This window comes from Heteronotia binoei, chromosome 8 (assembly GCF_032191835.1).
Source record: "Heteronotia binoei isolate CCM8104 ecotype False Entrance Well chromosome 8, APGP_CSIRO_Hbin_v1, whole genome shotgun sequence".
NCBI lineage: Eukaryota > Metazoa > Chordata > Lepidosauria > Squamata > Gekkonidae > Heteronotia > Heteronotia binoei.
Genome location: NC_083230.1, coordinates 8,875,793 through 8,899,219, shown reverse-complemented (window position 1 = coordinate 8,899,219; position 23,427 = coordinate 8,875,793). Strand labels below are relative to the sequence as shown.

General features: G+C 41.0%; 1 protein-coding gene across 1 annotated transcript in view; it reads left to right on the top strand.

Moving 5' to 3' along the window:
• COG5 (component of oligomeric golgi complex 5) overlaps positions 1 to 23,427 on the top strand; it is a 307,502-nt gene that overhangs the window by 85,568 nt on the left and 198,507 nt on the right. The gene's annotated exons all lie outside the window — the stretch shown is intronic.

Sequence of the window (23,427 nt, the reverse complement as noted above, 5' to 3'; positions counted from 1 at the left end):
TATAATTTTATTGTATTGTATTCATATGTTGTGAGCCGCCCTGAGCCTGCCCTTGCGGGGAGGGCGGGATACAAATAAAAATTATTATTATTATTATTATTATTAAACTCCAAGGGAGTTCTGGCCATCACATTTAAAGGACCAGCACACCTTTTTAAATGCCTTCCTTCCATAGGAAATAATAGGGGCACCTTCTTTTGGGGCTCATAGAATTTGGGGAGAGGCACTAGATGTTATACTGAAAATTTGGTGCCTCTACCTCAAAAAACACCCCCCCCCCCCAAGAGCCCTCGATACCCGCAGATCAATTCCCCATTATTCCCTGTGGGAATCGTACTCCATGGGGAATAATTGCCCAGTAGACATTTCCCTCCCCCCCCCGCTGCTTTCTGATGACCCTAAAGTGGGGGGAGGCTCCAAACCTGGGGGTTGGCAACCCTCTCTCTCTCTAACACACGCACACACATACTGGGTCTGGTTCCTCCACAAGGACGTCTGAAAAGAACAGTCATAAGAACATAAAAACATAAGAGAAGCCATGTTGGATCAGGCCAACGGCCCATCAAGTCCAACACTCTGTGTCACACAGTGGCAAAAAATTTTATACACACACATACACTGTGGCTCATAGCCACTGATGGACCTGTGCTCCGTATATTTATCTAAACCCTTCTTGAAGGTGGCTATACTTGTGGCCGCCGCCACCTCCTGTGGCAGTGAATTCCACATGTTAATCACCCTTTGGGTGAAGAAGTACTTCCTTTTATCCGTTTTAACCTTTCTGCTCAGCAAAACTTTCTTTTTTTAACCTTTCTGCTCAGTCTGCTACCTCTCTCTCTCTTTCTCTCAGACACACTTAAGAACATAAGAGAAGTCATGGTGGATCAGGCCAGTGGCCCATCCAGTCCAACACTCTGTATCACACAGTGGCCAAAAATCATATATATATATACACACACACACACACACACACACACACACATGCATTCACACACACACACACACACTGTGGCTAATAGTCACTGATGGAACTGTGCTCAATATTTTTATCTAACCCCCTCTTGAAGCTGGCTATGCTTGTGGCCACCACCACCTCCTGTGGCAGTGAATTCCACATGTTAATCATCCTTTGGGTGAAAAAGTACTTCCTTTTATCCGTTTTAACCCGACTGCTCAGCAATTCATCGAATGCCCACGAGTTCTTGTATTGTGAGAAAGGGAGAAAAGTACTTCTTTCTCTACTTTCTCCATCCCATGCATAATCTTATAAACCTCTATCATGTCACCCCGCAGGTGACGTTTCTCCAAGCTAAAGAGCCCCAAGCGTTTTAACCTTTCTTCATAGGGAAAGTGTTCCAACCCTTTAATTATTCTAGTTGCCCTTTTCTGGGCTTTTCCCAATGCTATAATATCCTTTTTGAGGTGCGGTGACCAGAATTGTACATAGTATTCCAAATGAGACCGCACCATCGATTTATATATTTATACATTATGATACTGGCTGATTTGTTTTCAATTCCCTTCCTAATAATTCCCAGCATGGCATTGGCCTTTTTTATTCCAATCGCACACTGTCTTGACATTTTCAGTGAGTTATCTACCACGACCCCAAGATCTCTCTCTTGGTCAGTCTCTTCCAGTTCATACCCCATCAACTTGTATTTGTAGCTGGGATTTTTGGCCCCAATGTGCATTAGTTTGCACTTGGCCACATTGAACCTCATCTGCCACTTTGATGCCCACTCACCCAGCCTTAACAGATCACTTTGGAGTTCCTCACAATCCTCTCTGGTTCTCACCACCCTGAACAATTTAGTGTCATCTGCAAACTTGGCCACTTCACTGCTTACTCCCAACTCCAAATCATTAATGAACAAGTTAAAGAGCATGGGACCCAGTACCGAGCCCTGCGGCACCCCACTGCTTACCGTCCTCCACTGCGAAGTCTGCCCATTTATACTCACTCTCTGCTTCCTATTAATTAGCCAGTTGTTGATCCACAAGAGGACCTGTCCTTTTACTCCATGACTCTCGAGCTTACTAAGGAGCCTTTGATGAGGAACTTTATCAAAAGCTTTCTGGAAGTCAAGATAAACAACATCTATTGGGTCTCCTTTGTCCACATGTTTGTTCACCCCCTCAAAGAAATGTAATAGGTTAGTGAGGCAAGATCTTCCCTTACAGAACCCATTAATTCTCTGTGTGTGTTTGTGTGTGTGTATCCATCCCATGCTGGGTCTTCCTCAATAACCTGTGTTCATCAATGTGCCTACTCATTCTGTCCTTGATAATAGTTTCTACCAACTTTCCCAGTATTGAAGTCAGACTGACTGGCTTATAATTTCCCGGATCTCCTCTGGAACCCTTTTTAAAGATGGGGATGACATTTGCTACCTTCCAGTCCTCAGGAATGGAGGCAGATTTCAATGAAAGATTACATATTTTTGTCAGAAGATCCACAAGTTCAACTTTGAGTTCTTTTAGAACTCTTGGATGTATGCCATCCGGACCCGGTGACTTATTAGTTTTTAATTTGTCTATCAGTTGTAGTTGCAAGCGGCCTTCACCAGCTGAAACTACCAAACTCTCAAATAAACTTGCCAACGGAATAGCACTAAATGTACTAATGTTCTTAGAATGCTCTTAGAATTTTAATAGATTTTAATTAATTATAGTTAAATGCTATTTACTGTATAATGTATATACTGAGTTTTGCTGTTAGCCGCCCTGAGCCGCTTGGTCGGGGAGGGCGGGATACAAATAAAATGTGACTGACTGACTGACCTCCTCTCTTGTCACCTCAATCTGACTCAGGTCTTTCAACACCCCTTCCAATAGAAGTGGTTCCAGAGCAGGCAAACACTTCTCATCTTCCACAGTGAAGACGGAGGCAAAAAATGCATTCAGTTTATCAGCCATTTCCCTATCCACCTTCAGTAATCCTTTGACTCCTTGGTCATCCAAGGGCCCCACTGCCTCCCTGGCTGGTTTCCTGCTTCTAATATATTTGAAGAAGTTTTTATTGTTGGTCTTTATGTTTTTTGCAATATGCTCCTCATAGTCCCTTTTTGCCTGCCTGATCACAGTCTTGCATTTGATTTGCCACAGCCTGTGTTCCCTTTTATTAATCTCACTTGGATTAGCTTTCTACCGCTTAAAGGAGTCCTTCTTACCTTTTACAGCTTCCATTACTTTGTTTGTTAACCATGCAGGCCTTTTCTTATAGGTGTTTGTGCCTTTCCTAACTTGTGGTATACACTTTATCTGAGCTTCTAGGATTGTAGTTTTAAATAGCCTCCAAGCTCCCCCAAGGGTTTTGACTGTATTTACCACCCTAAAGCAGTCAGCTAGGTTTGAAAATTCTAAGCCAGTATGGCAGGATTCTGTGGTGGTAGCAAACAAATTAATGTACAGGAAGGGATTGCTCTCCCAGTTCTTCCCTCTCTATACCTTTGCTTCATGCCAGTGGGATTCAAGGAGTTCATCCAGGAATTAATGAGGATGAGGGGGAAAGTTTTTTCTGTTCAAATTCAGCACTGAGTGGTTTAGCAACCGTGGGTTCAGTTGCCCGTTTGTGGCCTACAGGTTGCTGACACATCAGAGTCACCTTGCAGTCTTACGAAATCTTTAGGTTTTTTTATCATTTAGTTTAATCTCTCTGCCAGCTGCTTAACAAAGATTGTCAAAGCAGAGATGACAAAACGCAAGCCTGTACTCCTCTCTGATTTCCTGCTTCCTGTTGGAATTGATGAGAGATGCATGTGAAAACATACTGTCGCTTTGAAAGGAGAGCCACTGATTAAACCAGGGCGGTGAAGAATAGGTTTGCACACATCTGTCAATGACAAATGTGTGCCCTGCTTTACTTTAGGCAACTAAGTAATGTATTGGTGGATGGTGATTTTCTTGTGTTAACTGATGAGCCCAAGTAATTAAAACTATCAATCAGACCTTGTGTTCAATTCAAATCTGTATGCTTGTTCATCTATATTTATTAGCACTTTGTTCTTGGAACTGCCGTCAGTGCATTGATACGGAATACTGTGTGTTTATTGCCTGGCTTATACTTTCTGTAAAAACGAAGTCAGTGTCTTTAATACACATTCTGTTAAAGAAACCATCTTTGCCTGTCTGTAAGGCTACTGAGGAAGAAGGATGGATGCTACATCTGCTGGGGGCTAGAGCCAAAAAAAAAAAAAGAGACAGATTTGAAGAACCAAGAGTCAATTAATCTAGTTTTGACAAATTAATGTAAGCAGTCAGAAACCTAAACAAACCTGTGGTGGATGTGTCAGATGTAATATGTTCTTCTGTGGGACTGTTTTTGTAATTGTTCACATGGGGGCAAACAGGTGGAAAAAATCAGCTTGGAACCAGAATGCCATGTGGCTTTTCTAGAGAGAGGTATGGAGAAGAGTTTGCATGTATGTTGTATCCCGCTTTTTGATTTTCCCTGAATGGAGCACGTGGCCACTGTGTTCCAGTGGACTGTTTTCATTTTGTCTGCATGTGCAGTTATCATTCCTCATGCATTTAACTTAAGTGTATAGATCAACTTGCACAGTATGGTGTCCTGTGCAGTATAATTCTGAAATATGAACCACTTTTAAATGTAAATGTTCTTTCTTCAAACTTCTTTTGAATAGATGGTTTAATTAATTGTATAGCTTGAACTTTTTTTATTTAAGTGCTGAAAGATCTGCATTGGTTATCCATTTGTTTCTGGATGCAGGTCAGGGTTCTGATTCTTTCCTTTAAGGTCCTGAGCAGCTTGGGTCCAGGGTACCTGAAAGGCCATCTCCTTCTGAACTATCAGTCCCATTAGTTAAGGTGGTCTTCCATTCTCTGTGCTGGGTTTTGATTAGAGAGGGCATTTTCCGTGGTGGATCCTTGCCTTCGGAATGTCTCCCCCTCAAGGCTTAGCTGGTGCTTGCTTTATCATCCTTTTATCCAGGCTTTTAACTTGGGATTTTATTGTAGCGTAAGAGCCCCGTGGCACAGAGTGGTAAAGCTGCAGTACTGCAATCGGAGCTCTCTGCTCACGACCTGAGTTCGATTCCAGCGGAAGCTGGTTCAGGTAACTGGCTCCAGGTTGACTCAGCCTTCCATCCTTCCGAGGTCAGTAAAATGAGTACCCAGCTTGCTGGGGGGGGGGGGGGAAGTGTAGATGACTGGAGAAGGCAATGGCAAACCACCCCGTAAAAAGGTCTGCCGTGAAAATATTGTGAAAGCAGCGTCGCCCCAGAGTCAAAGATGACTGGTGCTTGCACAGGGGACCTTTCCTTTTCCTTTATTGTAGCGGCTCTTTTATTAGTCTGCTTATGGTCAGAAGTCTGTTTTATGGATAGTTTTTATGCAATTTATGTTCAATGGTTTGTTTTTAATGACTTGTCATTTTATGCTATTATTTTAACTGTTAAGTCATCTTGAGCTGTTCTGTGAGGAGGCAGTGTAGAAATATTTACATTTTTTGTACTGGAACAGATTGTGAAGTAGGGAGTAAGACGGGGGTGTCAAACCTGCAGCCCACAGGGCTCCTATCTGTGAACAACTCACTGTAATATGAGATATTTCGATGAGGAATAACAAGCCACTGAGGTGGATTAGGCCAAATTCATCCAGCATATTCCCCTTGTAGACTGGGGATTTTAGGCTAGGCTTCCCATATAAGTAGGCTGATACTGACCACTATATATTGCTATCTCTGTATTCTTGCACTGCCTCGTAGGAGTTGTAGTTATTTCTTTGGGGAAAACTATAATTTTGCAGACAAACACAGAGCCTTCAGTCTGCATCTGGGCACCTTCACATGTTCTTGACCAGCATGAAGCAACTTATGGACAAAAGCTCACAATGCCTAGCCATTTCATGTTTTTCTCTTGTGTCTTAGGCTCAAAGCATTGACCATGGGATTTCCGTAATGAATGTCAATAAATCAAAAGACGCTTTGCAATTTACAGATGCACACTGAACAGCATACTCAAGAATGCTATAGCACAGACATTGTCCCTAGTTTTTGATGCAATAATTCAGAGCAAGAGGTAAACAAAATATTGCAAAAGTGCTAATCTTTTAAGCATGTTTATTTTAATTTTTTTAAAGAAGATGAAGATGATATTGGATTTATATCCCGCCCTCCACTCCAAAGAGTCTCAGAGTGGCTCACAATCTCCTTTACCTTTCTCCCCCACAACAGACACCCTGTGAGGTGGGTGGGGCTGAAAGGGCTCTCACAGCAGCTGCCCTTTCAAGGACAACCTCTGCCAGAGCTATGGCTGACCCAAGGCCATCCCAGCAGGTGCAAGTGGAGGAGTGGGGAATCAAACCCGGTTCTCCCAGATAAGAGTCCACACACTTAACCAGTACACCAAACTGGCTCTCCTTTGTGTTTGTGTCTTTTATAAAGTTAATATTTCTTCTACCTGGCATTACTTTCATGACACACATGGCCCAGCTGTGTCTCATTTATGTCAGATCCAGCCCTCATAACAAATGAGTTCAGCACCCCTGGTGTAAGATGTAAAAAAATTACAAATTAAAATTGAGAGAAATAATTAAAACTGAATTTGTAAAAGATATGACTGATTTATTACTAATGCTGTATATTGGAACCAGTTTGGAACCCATCCCTTCTTGGAGAACTCAGGGTGACATATTGTTCTTCCTGCTTCCAGGGTAGCTTCTAAACCACCTGAGAATTTAAGCTGGGAGCGTGTGACTGGCCCAAGGTCACCTTGTGGGCACAGTGGGTATTTGATCCTGTAGTTTGAGACCTGCCAACCTTTCCTTCAACCAGAGCTATTTCTGAGTTCAAAACCCTCTGTCTTAGAAAGAGAGTATAGCTTGTCAAAGCTCCCTTATCCAGAAGGCATTGTGTGAAGGTCAAGAACAAAATGCACAAAATCCTTACTGCTCAAGATAACAAGCCACCATGCGCTCCACTAAGCTAGCCCACCTCAGCTGAGAGACTGAGGGACCAAGTTTCCAGCCCCATCGACTGTTAATGAAGAAGTCAGCAATGCCAGGTTGTTGGACGTTGAGTTCCAGAAACAATTCAATTCAATTTCCATTTCAGACCTTTAATAGCATAACGTAAGATACATAGAAAGTTTAAAATGGGAAAAATAAATTAAAATTAAACTTAGGTTAAACGTAACATGCAGCATAGCCAGAGTTGTGTTGAAGAACAGCGGCCAAGAATTTTGCTACAGCACAGGTAATTTCTGAATTAGAGTCGCTCAGGAAAAACCGACAGAAAGACAAATCATTTTGATTGGCGGTAGGTGGGGAGAACTTGCAAAACAATTCCTGATGGGGTTTTTCAAATAGCTGACTATTCAATAAGTGGGAAATTTTATCAGGGCAGTTTGCACTGCAGGGCCAGAGTCTTTTATGAAAAAGAATTTGGAGATATCTCCCCTGCAAAACCTTGGAAGGAAATGCCTGCTCCTGGGAAAGGGCGGAATATAAATTAACTAGAATAAATAAATGAATTCAATAAAATGAATTCAATCTGGTCAACATAAAAGCCCTACGATAGGTAGGGATCACTAAATCAGTTAAATATTGGGGCATCTTACCGCAACCAATGTCCAAACCTAAGGTGGCTGGAGAGCAAACATTCGAGTTAGCTGGGCATAATTTAAATTTCTCTAAATCAAGTAATTTTTTCTTAATATCACTGAAGATATACGATTCATCAGAAGTAGACACGTCATCAACAACCAACCCTAATTGACTACATTTGGAAAAAAGGGCCACTGACCAAGCGGAAGGATAAGAGTCCTTCAGCAGGTAGGCGACTGTTAGGCTTGGCCCTAAGATGAACTTCAAGCCAGAATTTGAATGTCGCCATCCAAGCCTTTGATTCAATCAATGATTGATCTAATTCAGAACAGAGAACAAAATAAGACACACATTTTGGGACGCCTAAAATCTGCTTTAAAAAAGAGGCTTGAACATTTCCTAATTTCTTGGTGAACAGTATGATCCAGATGGGGATGCCAACAAGAATTTGAGGTAACGTTTTGGCTTGATAGATTTTGAGTGCTACCGGAGCAAACTGATTACCCCTCATAAAGTAAAAATGCTTAATATGGTAAGTGGAGCATTGAGAAGGTTAGTAGTCCTATTATGATGCGGTATCCAGCTGAGTCTATAATTAAAGGTAATCCCCAGATATTTATAGTTTTGACTTTGTTCAATAAATTGGTTGCCAATAAACCATTTCTGAGGGCACCAACTTTTTGAGAAGACAATTACTTTTGATTTGGAGTAGTTAATAGGAAGAGAGTTGCTTTAACAGTGATTGTGAAAGGGGTTCAGGTATCATTGCAAGCCTACTCTTGAACCTGAGAGAATGGTGGTATCGTCAGCATACAAAATAAGAGGGTAGCTCAACCTCCAAGTTTGGGAGGATGGCCATTTATGGAATTTAAGTATTGAGCCAAATCCATTAAAAATAAATTGAAAAGATGTGGGGTCAGCACACAACCTTGCTTAATTCCCCTCAGTACTGAAATTGTGTTGGTTAGGTCACCACTCTCAGAGTATTTCACCTGACAAAATTTGTCAGTGTAAAGCTTCCTCAAAAACGACAGGCAAGGGTCCATGCCCAAGTTCCTTAATTTGGTCCATAACAGAGCACTAGCAATTGAATTGAAAGCAGTTTTCAGATTGATAAATGCAACATATAATTTGTTCCAGTATGCATGTACTTTTCAGCTAAAAAGGCCAAGGTGTAACAGTGATTGCTGGTTGCTTTGTCTTTGGAAAAACCAATTTGTTCAGACCCAGTAGTGTTATTTTGGCACACCCAGTGCAATAAATGAGATTCTAGATGCTTAGCATATAATTTGCCCACTATTGATAGAAGACTGATGGCATGACCGTTTTCTGGAAGTTCTGGACCCCCTTTTTTATAAACTGGAATGATTATGGAATCAAGCTAAGAGTCAGGGATGGTACCATAAAAGTCGATCAGTGTAAATAATTTTGCAAGGTGTAAAAGCCACCAGTCAGCAAAATTTTCAATTTTAAACTTTTATTAAACCAAACAAAGCATACAGAGTTTACAGTTAACTCTAGACATAGCTTATAGAATCAGCAAAATGCTGTACAAGACCTGAAAATATACAAAACCAGTACAGAACCAGTAACAAATCATTATACACAGGAACAGAGCCTTACATACCCAAATCATATCCAGAGCCTTCAGTTCATATTCTAGTTTAACCTTCATAAAAAATAAAGCTTTTGTATTTTGGAGGCACTTTACAGTACATTAGCATGGTATTTTCCATAAATTCAAAGAAACAAAACCATCTTTCAATGAAATCATTGTTATAATGTGGAGTGTCATACTGCTTGATTTGCGATGCCAGTTTGTCAGCAACCAACACGTCCCAGACTTTTAAAAGCCAACTAGATAGAGTAAATTTTGCAAAGCTCTTCCAATTAGATGCAATAACAAACTTAGCTGCTAATAAAAGCAGGCCTGCAAGTTCTTTTTTTGTTTTGAGATAATTTTAATGTAGACCAGTCATTTAGCAATATTAAGTCTGGTTTTCTTGGTAGAGATACTTTAAGAATATTATCAATGTTCTGTAATACCTTTTCCCCAAAATCTTGAACTACAGGGCAGTCCCAGCAGCAGTGCTTGACCGAACGTGATTGTTCGCATCCTTTCCAACATGAAGGATCTGATTTTTGCTTGGCATAGAAAAGACTTAAAGGTGTTAGATACCATCTAGTCCAGATTTTAAACTGGAGAAGTCTAAAATTCAAAGCCGGATAAATGTAGAGAGAGCTCAACCAAACGTTTAGCCATTGCTCCTCACTAAAGTTCTTTGCACAATCCTTACTCCAGGCATTCTGGTGTGAAGATGTTTGCTGCTGTAACTTTTCATTAAGTGCTTTATAAACGACTGATATTACCCCTTTCTGTTGTTGAAGATCTTTTTAAATAATATTTTCAAAAGCTGTCAAAAGCCTACTCAGCTGCACATTTAAGTTGTTAGTATTAGATGATGTAATTGATGTAGTTGAATCCATGGAATAAGAGAGTTAAGTTTCTGAGAAAGTTTGTCTTCAGAGCATAAATGACCTGAATCATAAATATCCAATAGTCTAAAAAACCCTTTCTTACGCCAGTTAATGAAATTCGTTTTGTATCTACCAGCCGGAAACCATACTTGTCCTAAAAAGGATGTCACTGGAGACACCTTGGGGGTCAGAGTAGGTCTATGTTTATCCCAGATTTTTAATGTAGAACTAATGAAAGGGTTACTAAGCAGTGAGGGGCTTCTATCAGTTGCTTTGTTCCATATAGCCTCCCACAGTGAGTCTGGCAAAGTGAAATGATTCTCAATTTGAACCCATGCCTTTTCTAAACATGGTGATGCATAATAAATAATATTCTTTTATTCTTCTAAGTAATATGATTTCAAATTAGGTAAGGCTAACCCACCCAGCGAAATTGGTCTGGTTAACAGACCAAAATTGATTCCAGGTTTTTTGTTAGACCACAAATATTTTGTCAGCATATTCTGCCAATCTTGTAATGTCCTTTCCGGTATAAAACTGGGAACATTTTGGAATAAGAACAAAAATGTTGGTAAAATAAAGGATTTAATTTGTTGTGATTTTTCAGTCATTGAGGATTGGGATCCGTTCCATTCCAATAAGCTAGCCTGGATAGATTTCACCATAGGAATATAATTGACTTTGAATAAGTCTGGTAGCTGCAGTGGAATATAAATACCTAAGTATTTCATTGCAATGGTTACCCATTTAAAAACATACTGGGCTTTAAGTTGTTCCTCATCATACTTGGAGATGTAAATGGGGAATATCTTTGATTTAGAGAAATTTATTATGAAACCTGACATCTTACTAAAATTATCAATCCTGCTCATTAGTTGCCTCAAAGAGTGACCAGGGTTTGTGCAATATATGAGGGCATCGTCTGCAAATAAACTTAGTTTATGTGTTTCCTTATCAATTTTGATCTTTGTTATAAGGAGGTCTGACCGAATTATGTGTGCCAGTGGTTCCAAGGAGATAGCAAAGAAGATGGGAGATAGTGGGCAACCCTATTGGGTTCCCATATGAAGAGTAAAAAAATTCTGATCTAAAGTTGTTAACTTTAAGTTGGGCTTTGGGTTCTTTGTATAGTGCTGCGATAATTTTAAGGAAATTGGGCCCAAAGCCCATGACCTCTAAAACTGATTTTAAATACTGTATTTCGACTTTATCAAATGCCTTCTTGGCCTCTAATGATAACATAACTAAATCAATTTTATTCTTTTGACAAAAGTGAACTTTATTAAGGGCTCATCTTATCGGAAATAGACCTATTAGGCATAAAACCCGATTGATCTGGGTGGATATAACATGTTATAATTTTATTGAACCTATTTGCCACCAGTGCAGAATTTTTTTTTAAATCATGATTCAATAGGATGATAGGATGCAGGATCCAATTTATCCTTTCCTGATTTATGTAGCAAAATGATTCTAACTTCATACCAAGAATTTGGGATTATTCCATTTTCGAATTACACACATTTGTGATCGGCTGCAAAATTAGGGGTAAGAACTTTTTTATAAATTTCAATAAGCATATCATCAATGCCTATAGCCTTATTTGATTTTATGCCCATTATGGCCTCTTTAACCTCAAGTGGGGTAATAGGTGCATCCAAGACTGAGCAATGGTCTTTGGAGAATTTTGTGTAAAAGTTTATGGTTTTGAGATAGGTCAAAATATCTTGTTGATTTGCGTTATTTGAAAAATATAAGTTTCAGTAAAAATCTTGAAAAATTTGTGTTACCCCTTTTGAGGTGTTAATAATTTCTCCACTTGGAGAGCGTAAAGCATGTATTAAAGTGGATGCTCTCTTTTGCTCCATTCTATGCTTCAGTAATTTTACAGTCTTGGGTGTTTTAGTTAAGTATTTCTGTTTCAGGTAATGCAAGTTATTTGGGATCCCTGAAGTTTCTAAAGCTTCAAGTTTTTTCCTCTCAATATTTAATTTTTTAAGACGTTTGTTTCCCCTAAACTTCATGTGTTTTTTTTCCAAATTTTTGATCAACGCTCTCAGATCAGAAATTAATGCTTGTCTTTTTTACAGAAAGACGAAATAGACAAGAGCTTACTTCTTAACACAGCTTTAAATGAGTCCCACACCAAGTCTTGGGAGACACCATAGTCATTGTTAAACTTAAAGTATTCTTGTATTTGTTTAGCAATATCTTCACAAATACTATCTTGTTGCAAAATTAAATGATTGAATGACCAATTAAAACCTTTGTCGTCTGCTGGTTGGAAATTTAGCGTAGTGGTTACCCAAGCATGGTCTGAAATAGTTCTATCACCGAAATCTGCATCAAATACCTTGCCTATTAAGGAGGGAAAAACATGAAGATAGTCAAGTCGCAAGTACCTATCATGTACAACTGAATAAAAAGTGTATGATTTCGAGGAAGAGTTTAATTGTCTCCAGACATCAACAAAGTTATGGGTATTCAATAGGTTCTTAAGGGCATTTGCAGAAGAGAAGTCATATTTTAACGAATTGTTTTTGTAAGTGTGGTCCATAGCTGGGCCTAGAGTGAGATTTGAGTCACAACCTATAACGACTTCCCCTATTTGAAACTCAAAGAGTTTCTTAAATATTTCTTCTATGAACTCAACTTGTTGTGTATTGGGTGCATAGATGGATGCTATGGTTACTGGTTGTCCCTCTAAATCTCCTGAGATGAAAAGAAAACACCCTCTAGGATCTACAAGCTCTTTTGTAAAAAGGAACGGTACATTTTTAGCTATTATAATTGCCACCCCCTGGGTCTTCCCTATAGTCTGCCTATAGTCAATGGCTTGATATTGCTGGGCGAACCACCTATTTTTCAGAAGATGGGTCTGTTTCTTTTTTTGGTGTGTTTCCTGTAGGCACAATTTGTTTATTCACTGTTTGTATGCCAGATTTGCAACCCTGCGATTCTTAATGAGATTTCCCAAATCCGGACAGTTCCACATGCAAATTTTTATTGCTGCTATCATTTTTGCTCTGAATCTGTTTACTGTTAATAGACTTTAAAGTGTACTACTGTACTGATTCCCCCAAACCAAACACTAGCCAACACAAAAACCTTAAAAACCCAGAACTAATCCAAACCTCCTCAGTCCCTGAGGATCCGTTTTCTACAAAACCCTTTATAGGGAACTGTTACAGGGGGAAAATCTTGTACCCCCTGGGTAGAAACTTAAACAATCTCAAACAACTTGGGGGGAATAGAATAATTGTTTAGTAACACAATTGAACCATCACTCTTTTCCCTTTTCAGTATTAAATAGCGGATGAACCAATAATGTTTACAACTGCATGAAATTCTAACAAGTAGAATTCAGTAAGCATATATCCTTGTCTAACCATATTAAGATTAGTTTTCTTTTCCCTTTGTCTAAACAGCTTTTGTAGAACAATTAACTGCCTATAGTCAATGGCTCATTAGTATTCAGAGACACTGCTTCTTTTAGGGTGAAGCAGAACTTTTAAAACCTGGCCAACCTGACCTGAAATTTGTGCCATTAGTTCAAGTAATTAACTCATTGGAGCACGAAAAACTCTCAATTTCCTAATAGATATAACTGTTTATTAAGAACAATCAAACTTTAGAATTGATTAGAAAATTCGTCATTAACAATAAGAATTAAATAATTGTGCAAATCTTTATATCATTTTATAATATACTAGGCTAATAAGAAATTCAGTTCATAAATTAAATTAATTGCGTGTACTATCTAAACCTTAAAACTAATAAAACCTCATACGCACTTCTTTGAAGTCACTCTTTACAATCACTCACACTCAGCCAGTCATTCTCATCCATCTCGTTCCCTTACATACTTCTTACTTTAATCTTACTGAATCATGCATCCTTTGCTGTTTATTTCCATACCATATATACTTTCTCACTTTCATTGACTCCTGCACTATTCTAGCAGTTCTTCACTCTCACACCTTGGTTAACATACAAACTTCCCTACCCAACCATCACACATACACTCAAAGACAATACAGGGAAATTTCCGTACAGTATGCTTAATGAAACAGACATATGCAGCATTCATTGTTTTTTAAAGAACTACTGCTAGTGACTAAACAGCCACCCAATGTTTGCTGCCCCCTCAGAAAGTTCTAGCATGTTAATCAGTTACGATCTTCATTAGTTTTGTCTGACACCAAAAGTTCTTCTTCCTGTAGGGTGAGACGAATGTTCAAGTAATTAGTTCAAGTAACTAATTACTTTAGTGTTGAGCATGGCTTTCCCTGTCATCGACTTGGAATACATTTCCCGCTCTCTGAACAATCATGTCAGAAACAGGGTTCCAGCTGAATTTTATTTTCTGTTCTAATAATTTGCTGACGATCGGTTTTAGCAGGCGTTGTTTTGCGATGGATTACAGTGATAAGTCTAACAAAAGGATAACACGTTTTCCCTGCACAGAGAGATCTCGGCGGTGCACTTCCTTTAAGATGGTGTTCCACATTGTCGACAAAGAAAACTGGACTAAAATGTCCTGGGAACGGCCCCGTCTTACCGATGCCAGGGAGCCAAGTCGAAAAGCATTTGTCTAAAAGCACCTTGCTGTGGCAATGGTGGAGCAAGCTGTGGTGACAAGGCTGGTGTTTGGACCACTTGCTACTGCTGGAGTCCATGAGAGGTTAAGGGATGGAGAGATTGGTAACTGTCTGCTGTGACTGTGAGAAGGATAGAGGTTGAAGTGGCAGCATTATGATAGATTATTACAGCAAGGCCGGTACTCAAGCCATCCTCCACTGACTCTTCAGCAGCTGTGAAGAAAGTGGGAGGTACTGGGGCCAGAGCAGGAAAGACTGCAGCAAAGAGGCCAGCCCTCCCCAGAGTCCACAGAGAAACCCCCCTTCGTGTTTTCTTTCCCTCTCAAACACCACATGTGAGCTGTTCCAAACGTTCCTCAGATTCTGAATCAGGTAACAGTATTTGTCTTTGAGCCTCCTGGATGTTGTCGGATCTATCCGTGATGACAATGGCTCCACCTTTGTTTGCTTCTTTATTTATAATATCTGGATTGTTCCCAAGACTCTCTGTGGCTTTTCTTTCAGCATGGTTGAGATTCTGTTGTATGTGGTGGTGTTTGTTGACCATATCACTTTGGACTGTATGGTGAAAGCATTCTATGCAGAGCTCCAATGTGGCATTAGGAAGGTTTTTTGTAGTGTTGTTTTGATGGCAGCTGGTGATTAGTATCTTGTTCATTGGTGGGTTGGAGGTATGGTAGTTGTTCTCCAGTAAATTGTGTGTTGGTATATTGTGAAGATGTAGTCTGTTCTTTATTGTACTGTTCTTGGATATGTACAAAAGTACTCCTTAAAGTATAGATGGTGGGAAAAGTCTTCTAGGTCTCTTCAGAACTGGGTCATCTGTGTGGATTTGGTGGGGCAGAATGGCTGTCCTCATGAAAGAAATGATTCTTCTGCTGGGCTGAGTCTGTGCTGTGAGAGATTGATGATATTGTTGGAGTTCTTGATGCTTTGATTAGTAGCATGAATGTTAGAGAGTTTTTTCCTCTTTCTGTTGCAGGTTAGAGAGTTTTCTCTCTCTCTGTTTTTTTCAGCAAATCCAGTTGAGGGTGGTAGATGGTTTGGCTTTTCTTGTGGAAATTTTTCTGAGTAGGTTGATTCCTTGAAGAAACGACCAGTTCAGAGAGCTTGCGGCAGCTCCAAAAGGTATTCAGCTGCATTCTTACGGCAACTTGAAGTGATTCGTTTCCATTGTATCTGAATCTGTAGTAGTGTTTTATTTTAAAATTGTGCAGAAATAATAAAAGTGAACAGTAAGGATACAAATAGCAAAACTAGAAGTCTAAAGTAAACACATTTACAAGTGTTGGTTCAAGATCCAGATGTTAACATAAAACTGAACCCCAGTAGGGTTCCAAGACAAGTTTTCTGGTGAGTATGACCCACATAAAACTAGACGTATCTCGAAACTGAGATGTAATCCAGACACAGAGCAAAACTAGAAAAATCTTTCCTATGTACCTGTCACGACTCAGGGGGGTCTTACCAAGTGCTGCCACCACTCTGGGTTAAGGGTCCCCTTGAGGACCAGGCAGAGCGAACAAACCCAAACCCACGGGAACGTTTTGTCTATAGATCTCTCATTACCACATAGTCAGTGAGTTTGCCCCAGGTTTCAAAGTGTACCCTCAAGCTGTCATCAGTAGTCTGAAAGCTCAGGCCACCTACAAACAGTTTCCTCATCTGCTCTGGTTCCTTAGAACCCTGTCCCTGTGAAGATCTTCTCTTCCTCTTTTCCTTGCAGACCACTTTGGGAGAGTGTTCAGGCTCTGTCGCTCCTTTTGCCCGCTTGCCTACCTCTTTCTTGCCATCGAAGCACCCGTTCAGCCAAATCCTCCCCTAGAAACATAGCCATTGGTGTGTTTTCATACACAGCAACTTTCCATGTTCCAGTCCAACCCTCATACCGGATAGGTATCCTGGCCACTGGAAGGGTAACTCCTTCAGCTTTGTTGATACGCAGTACCTTCCTTCCTTCACCTGGGAGGAAATACTTCGAGACCACAAGAGAACGATGTACAGAAGTCAAAAGGGAAGCAGTGTCTTGCCAGGCTATCACACCATGCCCACTCACAGTCACTTCCCTGCGGTGACGCTGAGGAATACACTCAGGGTTCAGTTCAGAAAAAGTGGGTCCAGGGCCCACTGGCATCATATGGAATGCCACAGTAGTGGTAGACTTTGGGCGCTGACTCTGGATATGCCCCAGCTCATTGCAGGAATAACAGCGGGGTACCTTCTGATCTCCTGCTGGCAGCTTCAACCAGCACTTGTAGAACTAGAAGGCCGTTGCAAGGATAGTTCTTCCTTCATTTCAGACTGCTCCTCGGCACCAGGGTCAGGAGAGAGCTTTGGGCTTTCCTTTGGGCGCCAGTCACGACTGGTGCTGGGTCTCCACACTCCATATGCCTCAGCCAGGTGGTCTGCCCACTGTCCAGCTTCTTTGATGGTGGAAGGGCTCTTGTCAGTCAGTGGGCATCTAATGTGCTCAGGTATGAGAGTCAAGAACCGGTCAATGCACATTAAAGCCTTTACATCTTCTACAGTCTTAGCGTCGGCTACTTCAATCCATAGGTCATAGGTCTTCCTAAGCCTATACATTAATTGTGGGTAGGACTCCTTGGGTTCAGGTTCCACTTCCTTGAACCTCGCGGGCTTCTTCTTTGGAGAACCCCACCCTCTCACACATTCTCTGTTTGAACAGCTTGTAGTCTGACCTCTCTTCCCCTTCCATCTGTCCAGACACTGAAGCCATAACTCCACTTAGCTGGGGTCTCAACTTCTCCATATACACTTCTGGGGGAAGCTTGTAGTCCATGCAAACTTGCTCAGAGTTTTGCAGGAATGCCTCAATGTCCTCCGCCTCCTTGTATAAAGGGTACTTTCATCTATCCCCTTGCACAGCAGCATCTGGAGGAAACAGCCCCTTTTCAATTTTTGCCATTTCAAGCTCATGAGCCAACTTCATTTTCTCTCTTTCCAGCTCCATTCTGGCTGCATTTTCTTCTTTTAGCATTCTTTCTTTCTCTAATTCTATCCTGGCTGCATTTTCTTTCTATCTCCAGCCTGGCCTTCTCAAGGTCTGCCTGCTTAATTTGCAGTTGAAGATGCAAGGCCTCCTCATTTGGGCATGCCATCTCTCTGTCTGGTGTTTTCTCCTCAGACATCAGACCAACAGCCTCTGGTTGGGTCTTTGCTCTAGGGACAGGAGTGTCCTCTGGCTTCTCTTTCCCAGACCGGAGGAGCATACACTATCTAGCCTCGCTATCCAGTTGACCCGAGAACTAAAAAATAAACAAAACACCCTTTCACTACCTTTACTAGACCTTACTTGGTCTTGCCAGCACCTTCAGAAAATGTGGCTTCCTTAAGCCAGCAGCAAAATAAAATCTATCAAGGCCAAATGATACTCTGCCTCACCAGGGTCCAAAACTAATCCATCCCACCACTGCCACCATGTCATGACTCAGGGGGGTCTTACCAAGTGCTGCCACCACTCTGGGTTAAGGGATACCCTTGAGACGGCCCGGAGTCCCCTCCCAAGCCCTTCAGGCCTCCTGTAGCTTAGGCCAACTAATAGGCATGAGGATCAGGCAGAGTGAACAACAACAAAAAGTTTTATTTTAAAGTCAGTGCTATTTAAATTAACAAGGTGCATAAAACAGTAAAAGGGTGAAGAGAAAATAAAAGTCCTAACGCATCTTAACTTACAGTCCCTAAACTACTAACCGGCACTCACCCCTTCCCTTGGGTGAGGGAGCTTCGCCTGCTCAAGCTCTTCAGGCACAGCCTACCTCTAGCTCAGCCTTCCAGGGAAAGAACACCCACTTCCTGGGCTCGGTCTTTATATTCTCTTCCCAGGCCCCACCCTTCTATGAGCCTGTTTCCCTCCAAATCCCTTGCTACCCAATCAGAGGGACAGAGGGGATCCTGGGAGATGTAGGCTTTTCCCAGTAACTCCTAAGCAGGCTTCCCTGGGGCCTGCAGGCCTCGCTAGGCCCAGGATCATGACAATACCCAACAATGTGTTGGCCTGATTTTGGTAAACCAATCAAACGTACAGAAAATGATGTCACGTGACCAGTCAGATGGGTTTGCCAGTTAAACCAAATACCTTGCAGTTGCATTAGGTTCAGTTAATAAACACCTTCTCCCATCCAAGAGCTCAGGCACTAATGAGATGGAATGTACTCTCCTAGATTCTTGTGTCCTTGAAACTGTCAGGCCTAATGGTGTGACTGGCTTATCTGAATCTTTGAAAGTACATGCAGCTTGACCTGAGTTTTCAGAGAAAGAAAATCCCATCTTTTCTAGGCCTTAGCCTGAATTATTGTTTGGATTGAGCAAGAAACTTCTTTAAGAGACCAGCTTCTTGACAGTCTTGAGCCATACAATAAAAATCACAGTTCACATATCAATAACAATTATGGAATAATTGATAAAGGAAAATTTATGCCATTAATAAAATAGCAAGATTGTCAGATTAATACATAGCAAGAGAGTGTCTCGATATTATTATAGACAAGAATTTGGCCACAGATTGCATAACTGCAGGACTTATGTCAGCAAAAAGGAAAGTACCTGAAGTTCAGCGGCAAGTTGCAATGGGAATCTTGTAAAGGGCTCTGTGATAGGGTTCCCCCCCCCCTTAGATTTTGAACATCGTCCCATTTATGGAAGTTATACATATGTGAAAATATGCAAACCTATATTTTTTTTTTTGCAAAGTACTGTTTACACATATGTGAAAATATGCAAAGTACTGTTTATACATATGTAAAAATATGCAAACCTATATATTTTTTGCAAAGTACTGTTTACTTCCCAAAGTACTGTTTACTTCCCTAAAGACAGCATCCTATACAGACCTAGCTGAGGAAAAGTTAATGCAATCTTTTCCAGAGGAACACAGGCTACATAGATAGAAGTCTGGTGCTGTTGAGTTTCACCCTGGAGAAGAGCAGCCTGCAGAAGAATCTATTATTTTTCTACAAATCTGTTGTGTAGAGGGTGGAGGGGGAGTAACTCTGTTAGAGATAAAAGAATAGCACAACTGTTGTAAGAATATCTTGTTTTTTCTTTAAGTCCAGTTTTTGCATGGCTTTAGTTTATCGATTTTATTTTTATCCAAAATTTAAGTTTATCTTTTCTTCTATTTCAAAATACTGCAAAATATCTGTTAATGGTACACTCAGAGGGCTCACTGGATTAAATAAAAAAAGAGATAAATAGCTCTTATTTTAGGAAGTGCTAGAGAAACAAACAAACAAAAATTAGCAGTTACTATCTTTAGAGGGAGGGCAGAGGTTAAGGTACTGTGACAAAGCTCAGATTGAATTTGTGTTGGCAGAATTTATGCTCTTGCAACACTTTGTACCTTCAGATAATCTGCCTCTCCAGCATGAGACCATACTTTTATTTTTCTGTCTTCCTTTTTAAAAAAAAAAGAAAAAAAAGAAAATAGTTTTGTATTTGCAATGGGTTGGAGGCAGACTAAACAAAAAAATTCTGCTAATTGTCCCATTCTGCTTCAGACCCTCCACATACAATTCCTCAGGGTCCCCTGTCCCCCAAGAGTAGCATTCCATGGCTATCAGTGAGTTGAATGGGAGGGGGGGAGACTTCTGTCACAGGTCAATTTAGTCTGGATCCAATCCAATGTATAGTAAATTTGGCTCTAGCACCCCCTCATCTACCAAAAGGTTCTGCTTCAATAAATCTGTTTGTCTTTAAGATGATGCCTTAAAGTAGCGGTGTCGAACTCATTTGTTATGAGGGCCAGATCTAACGTAAATGGGACTTTGTGGGGCCAGGCCATGCATGTCATAAAATGTAATGCCAGGTAGCAGAGATATAAACTTTATAAAGGACATAGACAAACACAATTAAAGAATTTTTTAAACTTAAAATACAGACATGCTTAAAACTCTTGCAATATTTTGTTTAAAACGGAAAGGTGGGGGAATAGTGGGATTTGGCAACGCAATTTTTAAATAAAACATCAAGAAAAAGCACAAGGATCACAGCAGAAACTAAAAATATAAAATGTTCTGAGCCCTTAAAGGCAAAAGGGGGGGGCTTCCCCTCTCCAGCACCTCCCCAGCGCTGTGGAAGGGGATGCGCTGAGTGCCTGGTGTGGCCGCACGCAAAAAGCATGTGTGTGAAAAATCGGGGGGGGGGCATGCATTGGGGTTCTGCCTGGGGCAACAGAACCCCATACGTGGGGCTGATCTGGTGCAACTAGCACACAGAGTAGAGAGGGGATGTGATACAGGTATTTCTTTTATTCGACATGTTGGCTCATAAAGAAGTCTGGAAAATGCACTTCATCCCAAATGTATCTTCTTATGTACAAGCATAAGGAGGCTGTCTTTATAGTTGTCATGGAAATAGTAATTTCTAGTTTCTTGCCTGGGCTGATTAAAGTATCCTTTTAAAAAAAATTGTGGGAAAGATGTGAAATAATACATTTTGCTTCTACGTTTCATCTAACTTGTGCTAGCTAACTTTCATCTATTCTTGTGCTTGGTGTAGCACTCATTTTTCCTTTTCACTAATAGGTTTGTGTGTGTGGAGGGGGCGGCATGCTTTCTCCGTGCCTGTCTGCCTGGCTCCAGCTCTGATGCTTAAAGCAAGCGCTGGGATCGGAGGGCGGAGGGAGCGATCCTGGCGCTTGCTGTAAGCGTCAGAGCTGGACCCAGGCAGACAGGCACGGAGGAAGCACGCTGCCCTCTCCACAGCCGGCGCTCGCGAAGCGCTGGGTTTGCAGTGGGGCAGCGTGGAGCGATCCCAGCGCTTGCTGGAAGAAGCTGGAGCCAGGCAGGCAGGCGTGGGGAAAGCGCCGGGATCAGAGGCGGAGGCAACGGACGCCCCCACCCCCGGAGGAAGGTACCTTTGCTCCATAAGACGCACACACTTTCCCCCCACTTTTTTTTGGGGGGGGTGCGTCTTATGGTCCGAAAAATACGGTACATCCCAGATGTAAGGAATGACCCAACCTGGACCACTGGAGAATGAGAGTTTAACCAAGCATTCTAACAATATCAAACAAGCACTCTAATATTTTGTTGACTGCTATTTAAGGCTGCAGAAGAAATAATTTCTGTACTTTTAGGAGATGTCACCTTAACAATTCTGCTCCATTTTGTCCCAATATTACAAACATTTAAAAATAACAGCTTTTCTGGATTACCCCCCTCCCAATATTGCAAAACTTAAAGAATAATACTTTGTTTTGTTTTGTTTTTGCAACTGAATGAATAGTATATTTCAGGGGTGGCCAACGGTAGCTCTCCAGATGTTTTTTGTCTACAACTCCCATCAGCCCCAGCCAGCATGGCCAATGGTACCTCTCCAGATGTTTTTTGCCTACAACTCCCATCAACCCCAGCCATTGGCCATGCTGGCTGGGGCTGATGGGAGTTGTAGACAAAAAACATCTGGAGAGCTACCGTTGGCCACCCCCGGTATATTTGGTTTTATCAATCCCCAAAACATGGTTTGACACCAATACAAGAAACCTACAAAGATGTGAAAAAATATCTGCCATCTTGCAAAATGGCAGCTACAGGGGGAAAATGGCTGTCTTTACAAGTAATATAATGGTGTATTTGGCTTTATCAAACTCAGAAGCAGAGTCCCCCAGAACACCACTGGAAAACAAATACAAGGCAGAGTAGTTTTTTTTAAAAAAAATCTAATTTGTTCAGAGTTGGGATATATTGTATTTTGGTTTCTAGATCTTTTCACTTTGGTGCCATTCCTAAACATCAAATTAGAGATGGGCATGAACTGAAAAATGAACCATGGTTCAGGCACAGACTGGCCTGGTTTGTGGTTCATTTCAAACTAGTTTAGTCCTTGGTAGTTTGTTTGGTTCATTTTTGCTGTTCATTCTTCCAGACGGCCTGGCACCGATTCAGCTGCTTTCACTTTGCAGCACAAAAAGAGAAGAGTTAGTTGCGAGAGCTGAAGCTGAGCTTTCCTGGGGGTACCTGCTTTGGGGGGCTTTAACGCAGACATTTCAAATCCAATCTCTGCCAGACTTGGAGGGGCATGTGGAAGAGAGCCGGTTGAAGACTCGCAGTGAGTTTGGAGTCTCTTACTCACGAGGAGGTTGCACTATACTTTGTGAATCAAATGAACAACGAACTGGTTCAGACAATCAAGTGAACCACAGACCAACCAAGCTGCCATTTTCCTGGATTGTGCCCATCCCTAATGCAAACTCTTCTGGAATCTGGGCTAGAAAAGATAGGACTGAAATGTGGACTGCCTATGCCGCAGCCAACCCCAAATCATCTTATTTCTCAATGCAATCTGTGTTATGTCTTCCCAAATCCATTCAGCGACTTGTGTCTTTTTAATTACTGAAACAGGCTTTGATCTTATTAAAATAACAAGAAGGAAAGGAAAGCAATAATCAAGTTAGTGCTCTAATAGGATTCTTATTATAAACTGCAGACAGCTTTCTGCACCTATATGTCTCTTATAAGGCATAATTTATCAGTTGAAGTATTAAATATTGATTGGTTTGTTTTCACCTTATTTTTATTTTTTGGACTTTTAATTGCTAAACAGTAAAGTTTACAACAAGCACACAGACATGCACACGCACAAAAGATTATCCAGTAAAAATTGTGTTAAATAGTTAATCATTGTAAAACATATTTCAGTATTTGCTTTTTAAAAAGTTGTTAATATCAGCAGACATAACTCAGTTAACTCGACGAACTCCAATTCTAGAACTAATTCTGAACCTCATCCCTGTGAGGACAGATAGTCCCAGGCAACTGGGCCG